Below are 21562 nucleotides of genomic sequence, written 5' to 3'. Positions count from 1 at the left end.
ACCCCTCTTAATGTGCATTGGACCCCACCACGAAAGGATTGAGTTCTTCGTCCTTCCCAACTGTACCTCTGAGGTCCTCCTCGGTCTGCCATGGCTCCGGCTTCATTCTCCCACCCTTGACTGGACCACCGGGGAGATCAAGAACTGGGACCCTGCCTGCCATAGGAAGTGCCTCTCCCCCCCTCCCAGTCCCATCAGGCAAGCCTCAGTGCCTCCTCATGGCCCCCGTCCTGGTGACACACTGCCCCGTGCCAGGCTTCGCCCTCTGCCCTCCCTCCCCATTCCCACTCCTGCTGTACTGCCTGCCGTTGAGGAAACCCTCCATTCTTTCCCGGTGTCCTCGTCCCAGGTAAAGCAGTTGTCGGACAAAAAAAGGGGGAGACCTAAGGGGGGGGGGTACTGTTACGCCGAGCGCTCCGGGTCCCTGCTCCTCCCCGGAGCGCTCACGGCATCTCTCTCCCTGCAGCGCCCCGGTCGGTCCCGCTGACCGGAAGCGCTGCACTGACATGGCCGTCGGGGATGCGATTCGCACAGCGGGACGCGCCCGCTCGCGAATCGCATCCCAAGTCACTTACCCGTCCCGGTCCCCTGCTGTCATGTGCTGGCGCGCGCGGCTCCGCTCTCTAGGGCGCGCGCGCGCCAGCTCTCTGAGACTTAAAGGGCCAGTGCACCAATGATTGGTGCCTGGCCCAATTAGCTTAATTGGCTTCCATCTGCTCCCAGACTATATCTGCTCACTGCCCCTGCACTCCCTTGCCGGATCTTGTTGCCTTGTGCCAGTGAAAGCGTTTAGTGTTGTCCAAAGCCTGTGTTACCTGAACTTCTGCTATCCATCTTGACTACGAACCTCGCCGCCTGCCCCGACCTTCTGCTACGTCTGACCTTGCCTCTGCCTAGTCCTTCTGTCCCACGCCTTCTCAGCAGTCAGCGAGGTTGAGCCGTTGCTAGTGGATACGACCTGGTTGCTACTGCCGCAGCAAGACCATCCCGCTTTAAGGCGGGCTCTGGTGAACACCAGTAGCCTCTTAGAACCGGTCCACCAGCACGGTCCACGCCAATCCCTCGCTGACACAGAGGATCCACTACCTGTAGCCGAATCGTGACAAGGACCACTTTAGGGAGGGCGACACTGGGGGTGGTCAGGGAAAGGAGAGAGGAGAGGGGAAAGGCAGGGGCGGTAGAGAATGGGGGGAAGAAAAACACACAAAAAATAGAGAGGAGAAAAAACCTACACAAAGAAGAGAGAAGAGCAGAAAGGGGGAAGAAGAAGGGAGAAAATCCTTACCTAAATCCTATTGGGGGAAGAAAAAGAAGAGGTGAGAAGAGCACCTCAACATAGTATAGATGAACAATACAACAAGAGCGGTGGCAGCTACTCTGCCACCAGAAGCCAGGGGAAGCCAATGACTGAAGGATAGAGAAAAACACCACCATGGGGAAGGGGAAGGAAGGAAGGGACAACAGAGGGGCAAAAAGGCAGTAGAATAAAAGAACGAGAGACAGGGTCAGAGGCAGAGTGCAAGAGAAAAACTGGTGGAGTGGACCCAGAGAGAAAGAGCTGGGGAGAGCAAAAAACCAAAAAGTCATCCCAACAAGGCACTACGAGCCCAAAGGGCATAAACTAAAGCTGAGGGATCTGGGAGAACTAACTGAAGGCAAAACAAATTACCCAGCACACCCACCCCCAGGGATGAACAGGGCCAATTAACAGGGGGAAGGAGGAGGCCCCCTTACTGTTGCTGAACATCCCTGGGGGACTTGCTGCAGGGACAGGAAACTTACCCTACTCAACATAGAGAGCTATTGGGGGACTATTAGTCATCAATGTTCCATGGAGCCCCAAGGATCATCACCGGAACCAGAAATGCTGAGTCATCGGCATCGGAAGCACTGGGGCCGAGGAGAAGGGTGATCCTGAGGAATCTGTCTCTGTCGAGTCACCGGCATCTGGAGGGAGGAAAACGGGTGCGCCAACAATTCTGCTTAGCCGGGAAGAGGAATTGGATCCAAGCCAAAGGTCTGCAGGAAGCGGGGGAGGTCCTCCATAGAGCGTAGTGAGGCCGAAGTTCTGTGGTGATGTGCGTGGAGCGCAAATGGCAATCCCCAGCGGTACACAATCTGACAAGACAGGAGAACAACAAGAAACGGTTCCAGTGATGCCCGGAGCGAAGAGTGTGCCTGGATAAATCAGGAAACAGCTGCAGCTTGGCTCCGTTTTTCCAACGGATAGAGGATAAGATGTTTGATCACGGGGGTCCTGCCACTGGGAACCACCGCAATCTCTCCTGCAGCACCCACTGTCATCTGGTGCACCTCGTGATGTCCCCTGGTGACATCACACCCCATCAGACATCTTGGGAGTGGTCTAATACTGTTTTTGCCTCATAATTCAGAGATGCAATGCAGTAACATTACAAAACATTTCAGAGGATGTATCATATACCCAACTAAATCATGTGTATAACCTTCTTTTATCATACATTGCATACATCATGTCACCCTAGTTCTTTAATAAATGCATCATGTATGATAGTTTTATATGTGTACAAAACCTTGTGAAAAAATGTAAATTATTAGAGACCAAAGAAATGTAATTGAAACAGCCTACAGTTGACATGACTCATTTTTATCAAAGGATAACTCATTGTTAGAGAGATGGAGACTTGAATTAACTTAATGTGTCCAATTAATAAAGTTTAGCATCCAAAAATGTACTGTAGATTGCATAACCAAGTAAGCAAATAGATACAAATGACACATTGTTAAATAAGTAAATCATTGGTAAAGGAAGAAAAAAAACTTCTAAAGGGAAGGGAAGAGAAGGAAGAAAAGAAGGACATTTTTTATTATCAATTTGATTTATTTATCTTTTAAACTTTGCAATACTACTTTATCTGAAGTTAATTTGGTGTCTTCTCTTTTGTGGGCAACTGAAACCTTGCATTGTCAAATAATTTTGGTAGGAAACTTAAAGATCTAAAGTGAATGTGTCACCTAGATTTTTTTAAAAACATTTTTAGAGTCAGATACTGAAAAATGTTCTTTTTCCTAATCTGTTTCTATTTTCTGATGTTTTTTTTTGTGCATTAATATTGCATTCTTATTGCAGCATTATTATTGCAGCATTATTATTGCAGCACTCTGTGTAACCTTTTCAGAGGTCAATCTATAGGGAAGGGGCATGCTGAACTGTATTGTGAATGATGATGGATCCATCTTATACTGGTGTCACCCCTCACTGGAAAGGCATTACTAGGAAATTATCGGTAAAGGCATTACTGGGAAATTATCGGTAAAGAACAGGATGGCCACCAGTGGCCAGAATGGAAACTGCACGACTTCAGGGTTATTTTAAAATATAGAAAGGAAAATGAAAAATTATTTAAAAATAAAAAAAACACCAGAAATTTTTTTTAAATATGGTTAACATAAAACCTGATTTAAACAATAGGTAATTTTTTAATAAACATTACTTTTAAGGGCAAACATCTATCGCATGCATTTAAAGCTCAGATTGTTACCAAATATTGGCATGTAAGAAGCTAACATGTAATATATGGGACTGGGGAGAGGTTGTCTATTTTTTCTTTTGCTCATAACAAACTGTATTTTTTTACCTGAATTATGCTAAATTCCTTTGCTGTTCTCTACTGGGCTGCAGCTGAAGAACGTGCTGGCTGTGACAATACAACAATGCTGTGGTAAGCCAAACAATAAATAGTAAGCGCTTCCAGAAAATAATGAAATAAATGCATGCTATATCACAGCAGCATGCCAAGGCAAATGCAAACATAAATAAATGCAAAATAATTCGGGTTATTTTGTATGGCCGCACATCCACAACTTGTACTATGATCAAATTGTTTCTCAGAATAATTTCAAAACCTAACAGGTTGTTAGTGTACCTTTAGATCAAAAAGTGCAAGCCCACTCGCCACTCAATAACCACCACAGAGACACCAAGCCCACAGGGGGAATGACTGAGTGGCGGCGCAACCCCACTGCTGCCCAACCAATCCCTGACTCTGGGCAACAACACCCATCTTATAAAGCACCACAGCAACAATAGCCGCCACAAAGCACCACACCAGCATGAACACCTACCATGTGCTCCCTGTCAAAGGGGCTGGGAGAACGCTAAGAGGAAGCCTTTAACCCCTTAAGGACCAAACGTTTTTCGTTTTTTTGCACTTTAGTTTTTTCCTCCTTACCTTTAAAAAATCATAACTCTTTAAATTTTGCACCTAAAAATCTGTATTATGGCGTATTTTTTGTGCCACCAATTCTACTTTGTAATGGCATCAGTCATTGTACCCAAAAATCTATGACGAAACAGAAAAAAAATCATTGTGCGACAAAATTGAAAAAAAAATGCAATTTTGTAACTTTTGGGGGCTTCCGTTTCTACGTAGTACATTTTTCGTTAAAAATGACACCTTTTCTTTATTCACTAGGTCCATACGGTTAAAATGATATCCTACTTGTATAGGTTTGATTTTGTATTACTACTGAAAAAAATCATAAATACATGCAGGAAAATGTATACGTTTAAAATTGTCATTTTCTGAGCCCTATAACTTTTTAATTTTTCCATGTTCAGGGGACTATGAGGGCTCATTTTTTGCGCCGTGATATGAAATTTTTGTCGGTACCGTTTTTGCATTGATCGGACTTTTTGATCGCTTTTTATTCATCTTTTCATTATATAAAAAGTGGCCAAAAATACGCTATTTTGGATTTTGGAATTTTTTTGCGCGCACGCCATTGAACGTGCGGTTTAAAAAGCGGTATCTTGTTATAATTCGGACATTTCGGTACGCGGTGATACCACATATGTTTATTTTTATTTTTATTTACACTGTGTTTTTTTTTATTCTTGGAAATGCCGGGTGATTCAAACTTTTATTAGGGGAAGGGATAATTGAAAGGGTTAATGACTTTTTTACACTTTTCTCATGCCATATTATAGCTCCTATAGGGGGCTATAACACTGCATGTACTGATCTTTACCACTGATTGATGCATCTCCATAGGAATGGATCAATCAGTGTTTTCGGCGATTGAATGCTCAAGCCTGGATCTCAGGCTTGAAGCATTCATTCGGCGATCGGACAGCAGGAAGGAAGGCAAGAGAGCTTCCTCCTGAAGTACAGCTGTTCGGGATGCCGCAATTATACCGCGGCGATCCCCGAACAGCTCCCTGAGCTAACCGGCACATTTTGCTTTCACTTTTAGCTGCGCGGCTCAGGTTTGAGCGAGCGGCTAAAGGGTTATTAGGGCGAGCGGCTAAAGGGTTATTAGGGCGTGGCACCGCGATCAGTGCCACGCTCTATTAGTGGCGGGTCCCGGCTTCACTATGACGCCAGGCCCGCCGTGATATGATGCAGGGTTACCGTAAGTTTACGCCATTGGTCCTTAACAGGTTAAAGGGGTACTCTGGTGGAAAGCAATTTCCAGAGCAGGAGCAAATTCCCATAGCAAACCTATCCTGCTCTGGACAGTTACTGACATGGACAGAGGTGTCAGCAGAGAGCACTGTGGTCAGACAGAAAATAAATAAATGCATGTGGAGCATGCAGCAGCTGATAAGTACTGGAATAATTAAGATTTTTAAATAGAAGTAGTAAACAAATCTGTTTAACTTTCTGGCACAAGTTGATTCAAAAAATGTTTTTTCCACCGGAGTACCCCTTTAACTCCTTCCCACTACATGACGTATGCATACGTCATGAGCGGGCTCCCGCCATAGAACGCACGGTCAAGCACTGACCTCACGTCATATCGCATCGGAACCGGCGGCCATCAACGGCCGGGACCCATGGCTAATACCGGACATCACTGATCGGGGTGATGCCCGGTATTAACCCTTCAGATGCGGCGATCAAAGTTGATCGCCATGTCTAAAGGGAAAGTAAACTTTGCCGGTCAACTCAGTGGAGCTGTTCGGGACCGCCGCGATAAAATCACGGTGTCCCGAACAGCTTGCAGGACAGCTGGAGGGTCCCTACCTGCCTTCTTGCTGTCCGATCGCCGAATGACTGCCCCGTGCCTGAGATCCAGGCAGGAGCAGTCGAGCGGCGATAGCACTGATCAATGCCCGGCTATTGCCAGGCAGTGATCAGTGTAGAAGATCAGTGTGTGCAGTGTTACATCCCCCTAAGGGAGCTATAACACTGCAAAAAGTGAAAATAAAGTGATAATAAAGATCTTTTAACCCCTTCCATAATAAAAGTTTGAATCACCCCCCTTTTCCCAATAAAAAAAACTGTGTAAATAAAAATAAACATATGTGGTATCACCGCGTGTGTAAATGTCCGAATTATAAAAATATATCGTTAATTAAACCGCACGGTCTATGGCGTAGACGTAAAAAAATTCCAAAGTCCAAAATAGCGTCTTTTTGGTGACTTTTTATACCATAAAAAAGTGAATAAAAAGCGATAATAAAGTCCAATCAAAACAAAATGATACCGATAAAAACGTCAGATCACGGCGCAAAAAAAAAGAGCCCTCATACATCCCCATATGTGGAAAAAAGTTATAGGGGTCAGAAGAGGACATTTTTAACCCCTTAAGGACCAAGGACGTACTGGTACATCCTTGGTCCTGCTCCCGTGATATAACGCGGGGGTTACACGGTAACCCCGCATCATATCACAGCGGGCCCAGGGTCATAGTGAAGCCGGGACCCGCCGCTAAGAGCTGAGCCGCGCGGCTAAAAGCGAAAGTGAAAGCTGCCGGTTAACTCAGTGGGCTGTTCGGGATAGCCGCGGCAAAATCGCGGCATCCCGAACAGCTTACAGGACAGCGAGAGGGCCCCTACCTGCCTCCTCGCTGTCCGATCGCCGAATGACTGCTCAGTGCCTGAGATCCAGGCATGAGCAGTCATGCGGCAGAATCATCGATCACTGGTTTCCTATGAGAAACCAGTGATCAATGATAAAGATCAGTGTGTGCAGTGTTATAGGTCCCTATGGGACCTATAACACTGCAAAAAAAAGTGAAAAAAAAAGTGAATAAAGATCATTTAACCCCTCCTCTATTAAAAGTTTGAATCACCCCCCTTTTCCCATAAAAAAAGAAACACAGTGTAAATAAAAATAAACATATATGGTATCACCGCGTGCGGAAATGTCCGAATTATAAAAATATATCATTAATTAAACCGCTCGGTCAATGGCGTGCGCGCAAAAAAATTCCAAAGTCCAAAATAGTGCATTTTTGGTCACTTTTAAATAATTTAAAAATGAATTAAAATCGATCAATAAGTCCTATCAATGCAAATTAAAAAGTTATAGGGGTCAGAAGATGACAATTTTAAACGAATTAATTTTCCTGCATGTAGTTATGATTTTTTCCAGAAGTATGACAAAATCAAACCTATACAAGTAGGGTATCATTTTAATCGTATGGACCTACAGAATAAAGATAAGGTGTCATTTTTACCGAAAAATGTATAACGTAGAAACGGAAGCCCCCAAAATTTACAAAACTGCGTTTTTTTTTTCAATTTTGTCGCACAATGATTTTTTTTTCCGTTTCACCGTAGATATTTGGGCAAAATGACTGACGTCATTACAAAGTAGAATTGGTGGTGCAAAAAATAAGCAATCATATGGATTTTTAGGTGCAAAATTGAAAGAGTTATGATTTTTTAAAGGCAAGGAGCAAAAAACGAAAATGCCAAAACGGAAAAACCCCAGGTCCTTAAGGGGTTAAACATATTCATTTTCCTGCATGTAGTTATGATTTTTTCCAGAAGTGCGACAAAATCAAACCTATATAAGTATAATTTTAACCATATGGACCTACAGAATAAAGAGAAGGTGTTATTTTTACCGGAAAATGCACTGTGTAGAAACAGAAGCCCCCAAAATTTTCAAAATTGCATTTTTTCCTTCAACTTTGTCGCCCAATGATTTTTTTTCCGTTTTTCCGTGAATTTTGGGGTACAATGACTAATGTCACAGCAAAGTAGAAATGGTGGCGCAAAAAATAAAGAAAAAATGAAAATGCAAAAACGCTAAATACCCTCCTTCATTAAGGGGTTAAGCTTCAAGTTTTCACTTTTTTTTTTTTTTTGCAAAAACTCTGTGGTCAGATGTTAGCTGTAAGTCAATAAGGCTTCAACAGCAAACCCACTTGTTGTTTTTTCCTTTGACTTTTTCTGCTCATCTTTGGCATTTTTTGTCCATTTTGGGTTTTTTTTTTTTGTTTTTTTGTGGATAAAATCTTGGCGTTTCTCTCCCATAGAAGTCTTTTTGAGACAAAAAAAAAACATTCCATATTTAATAGAAATTCTTGAGTCACGTGATAAAATAATCACATGACTTGTCATAATAAAAATGCAGGGGGAAAAAAACAAAATAAAAAACACATAAAACCCACTATTTCTAAAAAAAATTAAAAAATAAATAAACACACACACCACACAGACTACATCTTGGAAGTGTAAAATAAAAGGGCAGTCTTCTGTAGGGTTTTATTTTAGGACAAAAGAAAACACCAAGTGGAAACTAAGCCTCATGCAGTCTCCTGCTGATAAACAAAAATGCCTGTGCTGAACGGATGGGGTGTAGCACTGGCCATGGGAAGACAAAATTAATGAGAGGAAAGAAAGTCTTAGCACATTGAACTTTGTAAATAGCCCAGAACTTTGTGGTTATATGGCTGTACAGAAAAAATATGACACAATTAAAAAGTTTTTGCACAATGAGACAAACAATTCTTTTAATTGTAAATTATTTTCCATTAAGAACATTTTCAGCATTAGTTCCAGTAATTGCAAAGATATTTATGGAAGCGGTAACAAGGAGATTGAGATTAGAGGCCATGTATTCATTTACAGGGAATTTATGATCTTACACAGAGTCTGCCTAGTGTGACTCATTTTGCCTCTACAGCACATACTTGTTGTTTTCTAGATTGCTATTGCTTGTCTCCATAACATAATCTAAATAAATTCAATTCTTTATATTACAGAGAACAAGGTTTCCCGGATGTAATGGAGTTTGTGTTACACTCTGCGCTCCGGCCGTCAGCGCAGTGTCCCTGTGTCCCCGTCTGACGCGGGAAGCGCCCGCATGCGAAACCCAGCCCGTCACTCACCACGTTCAGCTGCTGCCTCCTCCTCTGTGTCTCAGCTCCGGCGGGGCGTCCCCGTCTCCTATGGCGCGCGCGCGCCCGAGCTCTGAAATTTAAAGGGCCAGTGCGCCCAAAATAAGTTGTTTGCACCTGACACTACATTATAAAGTCCCTGCACCTCCCACACTTCCCTGCCGGATCTTCAGTGCCCCTAGCCTGAGATTAAAGGAGTAGTCCAATGGTGAAAAATTCTATACAGTTAGCAACAGTTTAAAAAGTTATATAACTTTGTAATATACTCACATAACCCATCTGGAACGGAAAGTACCTTTTTCAGTGATTTCTCTCTAGACAGGAAGCTTCATAATCCAGCATCTCGACCTACACTTCTTCTACAGCCTGTGGTCAGCTCGTCATTCCTTTCCTCATAGTTCTCAATATGTGAGTGCTCACCAATTACAGCACTCACACACTGAACCAATCACAGCACTCATGCATTGAACCAATCACAGCACTCACACATTGAACCAATCACAGCACTCCTGCTTGAGCCTGGTCACGTGGGTGCCATGCTGTAAGCCAGGAGAAGTGTGAGGGGGAGAATGAGGACGTACACAGCTCCTCCCCCCCAGCTCTGTCTACACAGGACCTAACTTATCATGGGGAGGTTTCAAGTTTGCATTGGGGGGGGGGGGGAAGGGAGGGAGGGAGGACGTGTGTGAGGAGACATAATAACGGTCTGGGAATGTGCAGACTGCAGGGGAATAAATATCATACTGGGGATGATTTATATGTGTGAGGGGGGGACTCCTGAATGACATGCTGGGAGTTGTAGTCCCTATTATGTGTGTATGCTAGTATTTCCAAACCAGTGTGCCTCCAGCTATTGCAAAATTACAACTTCCAGCATGCCCTGACAGACTTTGGGAATGCTGGGAGTTGTATATTTGCAACAGCTGGAGGCACACTGTTTTGGAAACACTGTTCTAGCCTATTAAGCATACACATCATGTTACACCAGTGTTTCCCAACCAGGGTGCCTCCAGAAGTTGCAAAACTACTACTACCAGCGTTCCCTTGTTGAGAAAGACTAGCATACACACACATAACAGGGACTACAACTCCCAGCATGTCATTCAGGAGTCCCCCCCTCACACATAGAAATAATCTCAGTATGATATTTATTCCCTGTAATCTATACACCACCAGCCCCTACAGTGTAATATGTCTCCTCACATATAGAAATCATCCCCAGCCCCTACAGTGTAATATGTCTCCTCACATATAGAAATCATCCCCAGCCCCTACAGTGTAATATGTCTCCTCACATATAGAAATCATCCCCAGCCCGTGCAGTGTAATATGTCTCCTCACATATAGAAATCATCCCCAGCCCCTGCAGTGTAATATGTCTCCTCACATATAGAAATCATCCCCAGCCCCTGCAGTGTAATATGTCTCCTCACATATAGAAATCATCCCCAGCCCGTGCAGTGTAATATGTCTCCTCACATATAGAAATCATCCCCAGCCCGTGCAGTGTAATATGTCTCCTCACATATAGAAATCATCCCCAGCCCCTGCAGTGCAATATGTCTCCTCACATATAGAAATCATCCCCAGCCCCGGCAGTGCAGTATGTCTCCTCACATATAGAAATCATCCCCAGCCCGTGCAGTGTAATATGTCTCCTCACATATAGAAATCATCCCCAGCCCCTGCAGTGCAGTATGTCTCCTCACATATAGAAATCATCCCCAGCCCGTGCAGTGTAATATGTCTCCTCACATATAGAAATCATCCCCAGCTCCTGCAGTGTAATATGTCTCCTCACATAGTTACATAGTTACATAGTTACATAGTTAGTACGGTCGAAAAAAGACATATGTCCATCAAGTTCAACCAGGGAATTAAGGGGTAGGGGTGTGGCGCGATATTGGGGAAGGGATGAGATTTTATATTTCTTCATAAGCATTAATCTTATTTTGTTCCAGGAATGTATCTAATCCTGTTTTAAAGCTGTTAATTGTTCCTGCTGTGACCAGTTCCTGAGGTAGACCGTTCCATAAATTCACAGTCCTCACGGTAAAGAAGGCGTGTCGCCCCTTGAGACTAAACTTTTTTTTCTCCAGACGGAGGGAGTGCCCCCTCGTCCTTTGGGGGGGTTTAACCTGGAACAGTTTTTCTCCATATTTTTTGTATGGGCCATTAATATACTTATATACGTTTATCATATCCCCATATAGAAATCATCCCCAGCTCCTGCAGTGTAATATGTCTCCTCACATATAGAAATCATCCCCAGCCCCTGCAGTGTAATATGTCTCCTCACATATAGAAATCATCCCCAGCCCCTGCAGTGTAATATGTCTCCTCACATATAGAAATCATCCCCAGCCCCTGCAGTGTAATATGTCTCCTCACATATAGAAATCATCCCCAGCCCCTGCAGTGTAATATGTCTCCTCACATATAGAAATCATCCCCAGCCCCTACAGTGTAATATGTCTCCTCACAAATAGAAATCATCCCCAGCCCCTGCAGTGCAGTATGTCTCCTCACATATAGAAATCATCCCCTGCAGTGCAGTGCAGTATGTCTCCTCACATATAGAAATCATCCCCAGCCCCTGCAGTGTAATATGTCTCCTCACATATAGAAATCATCCACAGCCCGTGCAGTGTAATATGTCTCCTCACATATAGAAATCATCCCCAGCCCGTGCAGTGTAATATGTCTCCTCACATATAGAAATCATCCCCAGTCCCTGCAGTGTAATATGTCTCCTCACATATAGAAATCATCCCCAGCCCCTGCAGTGCAGTATGTCTCCTCACATATAGAAATCATCCCCAGCCCCTGCAGTGCAGTATGTCTCCTCACATATAGAAATCATCCCCAGCCCCTGCAGTGTAATATGTCTCCTCATATATAGAAATCATCCCCAGCCCCTGCAGTGCAGTATGTCTCCTCACATATAGAAATCATCCCCAGCCCGTGCAGTGTAATATGTCTCCTCACATATAGAAATCATCCCCAGCTCCTGCAGTGTAATATGTCTCCTCACATAGTTACATAGTTACATAGTTACATAGTTAGTACGGTCGAAAAAAGACATATGTCCATCAAGTTCAACCAGGGAATTAAGGGGTAGGGGTGTGGCGCGATATTGGGGAAGGGATGAGATTTTATATTTCTTCATAAGCATTAATCTTATTTTGTTCCAGGAATGTATCTAATCCTGTTTTAAAGCTGTTAATTGTTCCTGCTGTGACCAGTTCCTGAGGTAGACCGTTCCATAAATTCACAGTCCTCACGGTAAAGAAGGCGTGTCGCCCCTTGAGACTAAACTTTTTTTTCTCCAGACGGAGGGAGTGCCCCCTCGTCCTTTGGGGGGGTTTAACCTGGAACAGTTTTTCTCCATATTTTTTGTATGGGCCATTAATATACTTATATACGTTTATCATATCCCCATATAGAAATCATCCCCAGCTCCTGCAGTGTAATATGTCTCCTCACATATAGAAATCATCCCCAGCCCCTGCAGTGTAATATGTCTCCTCACATATAGAAATCATCCCCAGCCCCTGCAGTGTAATATGTCTCCTCACATATAGAAATCATCCCCAGCCCCTGCAGTGTAATATGTCTCCTCACATATAGAAATCATCCCCAGCCCCTGCAGTGTAATATGTCTCCTCACATATAGAAATCATCCCCAGCCCCTACAGTGTAATATGTCTCCTCACAAATAGAAATCATCCCCAGCCCCTGCAGTGCAGTATGTCTCCTCACATATAGAAATCATCCCCTGCAGTGCAGTGCAGTATGTCTCCTCACATATAGAAATCATCCCCAGCCCCTGCAGTGTAATATGTCTCCTCACATATAGAAATCATCCACAGCCCGTGCAGTGTAATATGTCTCCTCACATATAGAAATCATCCCCAGCCCGTGCAGTGTAATATGTCTCCTCACATATAGAAATCATCCCCAGTCCCTGCAGTGTAATATGTCTCCTCACATATAGAAATCATCCCCAGCCCGTGCAGCGTAATATGTCTCCTCACATATAGAAATCATCCCCAGCCCGTGCAGCGTAATATGTCTCCTCACATATAGAAATCATCCCCAGCCCCTGCAGTGTAATATGTCTCCTCACATATAGAAATCATCCCCAGCCCCTGCAGTGCAGTATGTCTCCTCACATATAGAAATCATCCCCAGCCCGTGCAGTGTAATATGTCTCCTCACATATAGAAATCATCCCCAGCTCCTGCAGTGTAATATGTCTCCTCACATAGTTACATAGTTACATAAATACATAGTTAGTACGGTCGAAAAAAGACATATGTCCATCAAGTTCAACCAGGGAATTAAGGGGTAGGGGTGTGGCGCGATATTGGGGAAGGGATGAGATTTTATATTTCTTCATAAGCATTAATCTTATTTTGTTCCAGGAATGTATCTAATCCTGTTTTAAAGCTGTTAATTGTTCCTGCTGTGACCAGTTCCTGAGGTAGACCGTTCCATAAATTCACAGTCCTCACGGTAAAGAAGGCGTGTCGCCCCTTGAGACTAAACTTTTTTTTCTCCAGACGGAGGGAGTGCCCCCTCGTCCTTTGGGGGGGTTTAACCTGGAACAGTTTTTCTCCATATTTTTTGTATGGGCCATTAATATACTTATATACGTTTATCATATCCCCATATAGAAATCATCCCCAGCTCCTGCAGTGTAATATGTCTCCTCACATATAGAAATCATCCCCAGCCCCTGCAGTGTAATATGTCTCCTCACATATAGAAATCATCCCCAGCCCCTGCAGTGTAATATGTCTCCTCACATATAGAAATCATCCCCAGCCCCTGCAGTGTAATATGTCTCCTCACATATAGAAATCATCCCCAGCCCCTGCAGTGTAATATGTCTCCTCACATATAGAAATCATCCCCAGCCCCTACAGTGTAATATGTCTCCTCACAAATAGAAATCATCCCCAGCCCCTGCAGTGCAGTATGTCTCCTCACATATAGAAATCATCCCCTGCAGTGCAGTGCAGTATGTCTCCTCACATATAGAAATCATCCCCAGCCCCTGCAGTGTAATATGTCTCCTCACATATAGAAATCATCCACAGCCCGTGCAGTGTAATATGTCTCCTCACATATAGAAATCATCCCCAGCCCGTGCAGTGTAATATGTCTCCTCACATATAGAAATCATCCCCAGTCCCTGCAGTGTAATATGTCTCCTCACATATAGAAATCATCCCCAGCCCGTGCAGCGTAATATGTCTCCTCACATATAGAAATCATCCCCAGCCCGTGCAGCGTAATATGTCTCCTCACATATAGAAATCATCCCCAGCCCCTGCAGTGTAATATGTCTCCTCACATATAGAAATCATCCCCAGCCCCTGCAGTGTAATATGTCTCCTCACATATAGAAATCATCCCCAGCCCCTGCAGTTTAATATGTCTCCTCACATATAGAAATCATCCCCTGCCTCTGCAGTGTAATATGTCTCCTCACATATAGAAATCATCCCCAGCCCCTGCAGTGTAATATGTCTCCTCACATATAGAAATCATCCCCAGCCCCTGCAGTGTAATATGTCTCCTCACATATAGATATCATCCCCAGCCCCTGCAGTGTAATATGTCCCCTCACATATAGAAATCATCCTCAGCCCCTGCAGTGTAATATGTCTCCTCACATATAGAAATCATCCCCAGCCCCTGCAGTGTAATATGTCTCCTCACATATAGAAATCATCCCCAGCCACTGCAGTGTAATATGTCTCCTCACATATAGAAATCATCCCCAGCCCCTGCAGTGTAATATGTCTCCTCACATATTGAAATCATCACCAGCCCGTGCAGTGTAATATGTCTCCTCACATATAGAAATCATCCCCAGCCCCTGCAGTGTAATATGTCTCCTCACATATAGAAATCATCCCCAGCCCCTGCAGTGTAATATGTCTCCTCACATATAGAAATCATCCCCAGCCCCTGCAGTGTAATATGTCTCCTCACATATAGAAATCATCCCCAGCCCCTGCAGTGTAATATGTCTCCTCACATATAGAAATCATCCCCAGCCCGTGCAGTGCAGCATGTCTCCTCACATATAGAAATCATCCCCAGTCCCTGCAGTGCAGTATGTCTCCTCACATATTGAAATCATCCCCAGCCCCTGCAGTGTAATATGTCTCCTCACATATAGAGATCGTCCCCAGCCCCTGCAGTGTAATATGTCTCCTCACATATAGAAATCATCCCCAGCCCGTGCAGTGTAATATGTCTCATCACATATAGAAATCATCCCCAGCCCGTGCAGTGTAATATGTCTCCTCACATATAGAAATCATCCCCAGCCCCTGCAGTGTAATATGTCTCCTCACATATAGAAATCATCCCCAGCCCCTGCAGTGTAATATGTCTCCTCACATATAGAAATCATCCCCAGTCCCTGCAGTGCAGTATGTCTCCTCACATATAGAAATCCTCCCCAGCCCCTGCAGTGCAGTATGTCTCCTCACATATAGAAATCGTCCCCAGCCCCTGCAGTGCAGTATGTCTCCTCACATATAGAAATTATCCCCAGCCCCTGCAGTGTAATATGTCTCCTCACATATAGAAATCATCCCCAGCCCCTGCAGTGTAATATGTCTCCTCACATATAGAAATCATCAACAGCCCCTGCAGTGTAATATGCATCCTCACATATAGAAATCATCCCCAGCCCGTGCAGTGTAATATGTCTCCTAACATATAGAAATCATCACCAGCCCCTGCAGTGTAATATGTCCCCTCACATATAGAAATCATCCCCAGCCCGTGCAGTGCAGTATGTCTCCTCACATATAGAAATCATCCCCAGCCCCTGCAGTGTAATATGTCTCCTCACATATAGAAATCATCCCCAGCCTGTGCAGTGTAATATGTCTCCTCACATATAGAAATCATCCCCAGCCCCTGCAGTGTAATATGTCCCCTCACATATAGAAATCATCCCCAGCCCGTGCAGTGCAGTATGTCTCCTCACATATAGAAATAATCCCCAGCCCCTGCAGTGTAATATGTCTCCTCACATATAGAAATCATCCCCAGCCCCTGCAGTGTAATATATCCCCTCACATATAGAAATCATCCCCAGCCCGTGCAGTGCAGTATGTCTCCTCACATATAGAAATCATCCCCAGCCCGTGCAGTGCAGTATGTCTCCTCACATATAGAAATCATCCCCAGCCCGTGCAGTGTAATATGTCTCCTCACATATAGAAATCATCCCCAGCCCGTGCAGTGTAATATGTCTCCTCACATATAGAAATCATCCCCAGCCCCTGCAGTGTAATATGTCTCCTCACATATAGAAATCATCCCAGCCCCTGCAGTGTAATATGTCTCCTCACATATAGAAATCATCCCCAGCCCCTGCAGTGTAATATGTGTCCTCACATATAGAAATCATCCCCAGCCCCTGCAGTGTAATATGTCTCCTCACATATAGAAATCATCCCAGCCCCTGCAGTGCAGTATGTCTCCTCACATATAGAAATCACCCCCAGCCCCTGCAGTGTAATATGTCTCCTCACATATAGAAATCATCCCCAGCCCCTGCAGTGTAATATGTCTCCTCACATATAGAAATCATCCCCAGCCCCTGCAGTGTAATATGTCTCCTCACATATAGAAATCATCCCCAGCCCGTGCAGTGCAGTATGTCTCCTCACATATAGAAATCATCAACAGCCCCTGCAGTGTAATATGCATCCTCACATATAGAAATCATCCCCAGCCCGTGCAGTGTAATATGTCTCCTAACATATAGAAATCATCACCAGCCCCTGCAGTGTAATATGTCCCCTCACATATAGAAATCATCCCCAGCCCGTGCAGTGCAGTATGTCTCCTCACATATAGAAATCATCCCCAGCCCCTGCAGTGTAATATGTCTCCTCACATATAGAAATCATCCCCAGCCTGTGCAGTGTAATATGTCTCCTCACATATAGAAATCATCCCCAGCCCCTGCAGTGTAATATGTCCCCTCACATATAGAAATCATCCCCAGCCCGTGCAGTGCAGTATGTCTCCTCACATATAGAAATAATCCCCAGCCCCTGCAGTGTAATATGTCTCCTCACATATAGAAATCATCCCCAGCCCCTGCAGTGTAATATATCCTCTCACATATAGAAATCATCCCCAGCCCGTGCAGTGCAGTATGTCTCCTCACATATAGAAATCATCCCCAGCCCGTGCAGTGCAGTATGTCTCCTCACATATAGAAATCATCCCCAGCCCGTGCAGTGTAATATGTCTCCTCACATATAGAAATCATCCCCAGCCCGTGCAGTGTAATATGTCTCCTCACATATAGAAATCATCCCCAGCCCCTGCAGTGTAATATGTCTCCTCACATATAGAAATCATCCCATCCCCTGCAGTGTAATATGTCTCCTCACATATAGAAATCATCCCCAGCCCCTGCAGTGTAATATGTCTCCTCACATATAGAAATCATCCCCAGCCCCTGCAGTGTAATATGTCTCCTCACATATAGAAATCATCCCAGCCCCTGCAGTGCAGTATGTCTCCTCACATATAGAAATCACCCCCAAGCCCCTGCAGTGTAATATGTCTCCTCACATATAGAAATCATCCCCAGCCCCTGCAGTGTAATATGTCTCCTCACATATAGAAATCATCCCCAGCCCCTATAGTGTAATATGTCTCCTCACATATAGAAATCATCCCCAGCCCGTGCAGTGCAGTATGTCTCCTCACATATAGAAATCATCCCCAGCCCGTGCAGTGTAATATGTCTCCTCACATATAGAAATCATCCCCAGCCCCTACAGTGTAATATGTCTCCTCACATATAGAAATCATCCCCAGCCCCTGCAGTGTAATATGTCTCCTCACATATAGAAATCATCCCCAGCCTCTGCAGTGCAGTGTAATATGTCTCCTCACATATAGAAATCATCCCCAGGCAATGCAGTGTAATATGTCTCCTCACATATAGAAATCATCCCCAGCCCCTGCAGTGCAGTATGTCTCCTCACATATAGAAATCATCCCCAGCCCCTGCAGTGCAGTATGTCTCCTCACAAATAGAAATCATCCCCAGCCCCTGCAGTGTAATATGTCTCCTCACATATAGAAATCATCCCCAGCCCCTGCAGTGTAATATGTCTCCTCACATAAAGAAATCATCTCCAGCCCCTGCAGTGCAGTATGTCTCCTCACATATAGAAATCATCCCCAGCCCCGGCAGTGCAGTATGTCTCCTCACATATAGAAATCATCCCCAGCCCCTGCAGTGTAATATGTCTCCTCAAATATAGAAATCATCCCCAGCCCCTGCAGTGTAATATGTCTCCTCACATATAGAAATCATCCCCAGCCCCTGCAGTGTAATATGTCTCCTCACATATAGAAATCATCCCCAGCCCCTGCAGTGTAATATGTCTCCTCACATATAGAAATCATCCCCAGCCCCTGCAGTGCAGTATGTCTCCTCACATATAGAAATCATCCCCAGCCCCTGCAGTGCAGTATGTCTCCTCACATATAGAGATCATCCCCAGCCCCTGCAGTGTAATATGTCTCCTCACATATAGAAATCATCCCCAGCCCCTGCAGTGTAATATGTCTCCTCTCATATAGAAATCATCCCCAGCCCGTGCAGTGCAGTATGTCTCCTCACATATAGAAATCATCCCCAGCCCCTGCAGTGCAGTATGTCTCCTCACATATAGAAATCATCCCCAGCCCCTGCAGTGTAATATGTCTCCTCACATATTGAAATCATCCCCAGCCCCTGCAGTGTAATATGTCTCCTCACATATAGAGATCGTCCCCAGCCCCTGCAGTGTAATATGTCTCCTCACATATAGAAATCATCCCCAGCCCGTGCAGTGTAATATGTCTCATCACATATAGAAATCATCCCCAGCCCGTGCAGTGTAATATGTCTCCTCACATATAGAAATCATCCCCAGCCCCTGCAGTGTAATATGTCTCCTCACATATAGAAATCATCCCCAGCCCCTGCAGTGTAATATGTCTCCTCACATATAGAAATCATCCCCAGTCCCTGCAGTGCAGTATGTCTCCTCACATATAGAAATCCTCCCCAGCCCCTGCAGTGCAGTATGTCTCCTCACATATAGAAATCGTCCCCAGCCCCTGCAGTGCAGTATGTCTCCTCACATATAGAAATTATCCCCAGCCCCTGCAGTGTAATATGTCTCCTCACATATAGAAATCATCCCCAGCCCCTGCAGTGTAATATGTCTCCTCACATATAGAAATCATCAACAGCCCCTGCAGTGTAATATGCATCCTCACATATAGAAATCATCCCCAGCCCGTGCAGTGTAATATGTCTCCTAACATATAGAAATCATCACCAGCCCCTGCAGTGTAATATGTCCCCTCACATATAGAAATCATCCCCAGCCCGTGCAGTGCAGTATGTCTCCTCACATATAGAAATCATCCCCAGCCCCTGCAGTGTAATATGTCTCCTCACATATAGAAATCATCCCCAGCCTGTGCAGTGTAATATGTCTCCTCACATATAGAAATCATCCCCAGCCCCTGCAGTGTAATATGTCCCCTCACATATAGAAATCATCCCCAGCCCGTGCAGTGCAGTATGTCTCCTCACATATAGAAATAATCCCCAGCCCCTGCAGTGTAATATGTCTCCTCACATATAGAAATCATCCCCAGCCCCTGCAGTGTAATGTATCCCCTCACATATAGAAATCATCCCCAGCCCGTGCAGTGCAGTATGTCTCCTCACATATAGAAATCATCCCCAGCCCGTGCAGTGCAGTATGTCTCCTCACATATAGAAATCATCCCCAGCCCGTGCAGTGTAATATGTCTCCTCACATATAGAAATCATCCCCAGCCCGTGCAGTGTAATATGTCTCCTCACATATAGAAATCATCCCCAGCCCCTGCAGTGTAATATGTCTCCTCACATATAGAAATCATCCCAGCCCCTGCAGTGTAATATGTCTCCTCACATATAGAAATCATCCCCAGCCCCTGCAGTGTAATATGTCTCCTCACATATAGAAATCATCCCCAGCCCGTGCAGTGCAGTATGTCTCCTCACATATAGAAATCATCCCCAGCCCGTGCAGTGTAATATGTCTCCTCACATATAGAAATCATCCCCAGCCCGTGCAGTGTAATATGTCTCCTCACATATAGAAATCATCCCCAGCCCCTGCAGTGTAATATGTCTCCTCACATATAGAAATCATCCCATCCCCTGCAGTGTAATATGTCTCCTCACATATAGAAATCATCCCCAGCCCCTGCAGTGTAATATGTCTCCTCACATATAGAAATCATCCCCAGCCCCTGCAGTGTAATATGTCTCCTCACATATAGAAATCATCCCAGCCCCTGCAGTGCAGTATGTCTCCTCACATATAGAAATCACCCCCAAGCCCCTGCAGTGTAATATGTCTCCTCACATATAGAAATCATCCCCAGCCCCTGCAGTGTAATATGTCTCCTCACATATAGAAATCATCCCCAGCCCCTGCAGTGTAATATGTCTCCTCACATATAGAAATCATCCCCAGCCCGTGCAGTGCAGTATGTCTCCTCACATATAGAAATCATCCCCAGCCCGTGCAGTGTAATATGTCTCCTCACATATAGAAATCATCCCCAGCCCCTACAGTGTAATATGTCTCCTCACATATAGAAATCATCCCCAGCCCCTGCAGTGTAATATGTCTCCTCACATATAGAAATCATCCCAAGCCTCTGCAGTGCAGTGTAATATGTCTCCTCACATATAGAAATCATCCCCAGGCAATGCAGTGTAATATGTCTCCTCACATATAGAAATCATCCCCAGCCCCTGCAGTGCAGTATGTCTCCTCACATATAGAAATCATCCCCAGCCCCTGCAGTGCAGTATGTCTCCTCACAAATAGAAATCATCCCCAGCCCCTGCAGTGTAATATGTCTCCTCACATATAGAAATCATCCCCAGCCCCTGCAGTGTAATATGTCTCCTCACATAAAGAAATCATCTCCAGCCCCTGCAGTGCAGTATGTCTCCTCACATATAGAAATCATCCCCAGCCCCGGCAGTGCAGTATGTCTCCTCACATATAGAAATCATCCCCAGCCCCTGCAGTGTAATATGTCTCCTCAAATATAGAAATCATCCCCAGCCCCTGCAGTGTAATATGTCTCCTCACATATAGAAATCATCCCCAGCCCCTGCAGTGTAATATGTCTCCTCACATATAGAAATCATCCCCAGCCCCTGCAGTGTAATATGTCTCCTCACATATAGAAATCATCCCCAGCCCCTGCAGTGCAGTATGTCTCCTCACATATAGAAATCATCCCCAGCCCCTGCAGTGCAGTATGTCTCCTCACATATAGAGATCATCCCCAGCCCCTGCAGTGTAATATGTCT

The 21562-nt window shown here is 44.7% G+C and overlaps 1 long non-coding RNA gene across 1 annotated transcript in view; it reads right to left on the bottom strand.

Moving 5' to 3' along the window:
- Positions 1 to 9108: 9108 nt before the first annotated feature.
- LOC130308987 (uncharacterized) overlaps positions 9109 to 21562 on the bottom strand; it is a 50566-nt gene continuing 38112 nt past the window's right edge. Inside the window, exon 3 of the long non-coding RNA XR_008857744.1 lies at positions 9109 to 9190. This is a non-coding gene — a long non-coding RNA (uncharacterized LOC130308987). The remainder of the gene's footprint in view (positions 9191 to 21562) is intronic.

Source organism: Hyla sarda, chromosome 1 (assembly GCF_029499605.1).
Source record: "Hyla sarda isolate aHylSar1 chromosome 1, aHylSar1.hap1, whole genome shotgun sequence".
Classification (NCBI taxonomy): Eukaryota; Metazoa; Chordata; class Amphibia; order Anura; family Hylidae; genus Hyla; species Hyla sarda.
The sequence above is the reverse complement of the archived record's forward strand: the minus strand, read 5'-3'. Positions and strand labels throughout refer to the sequence as shown.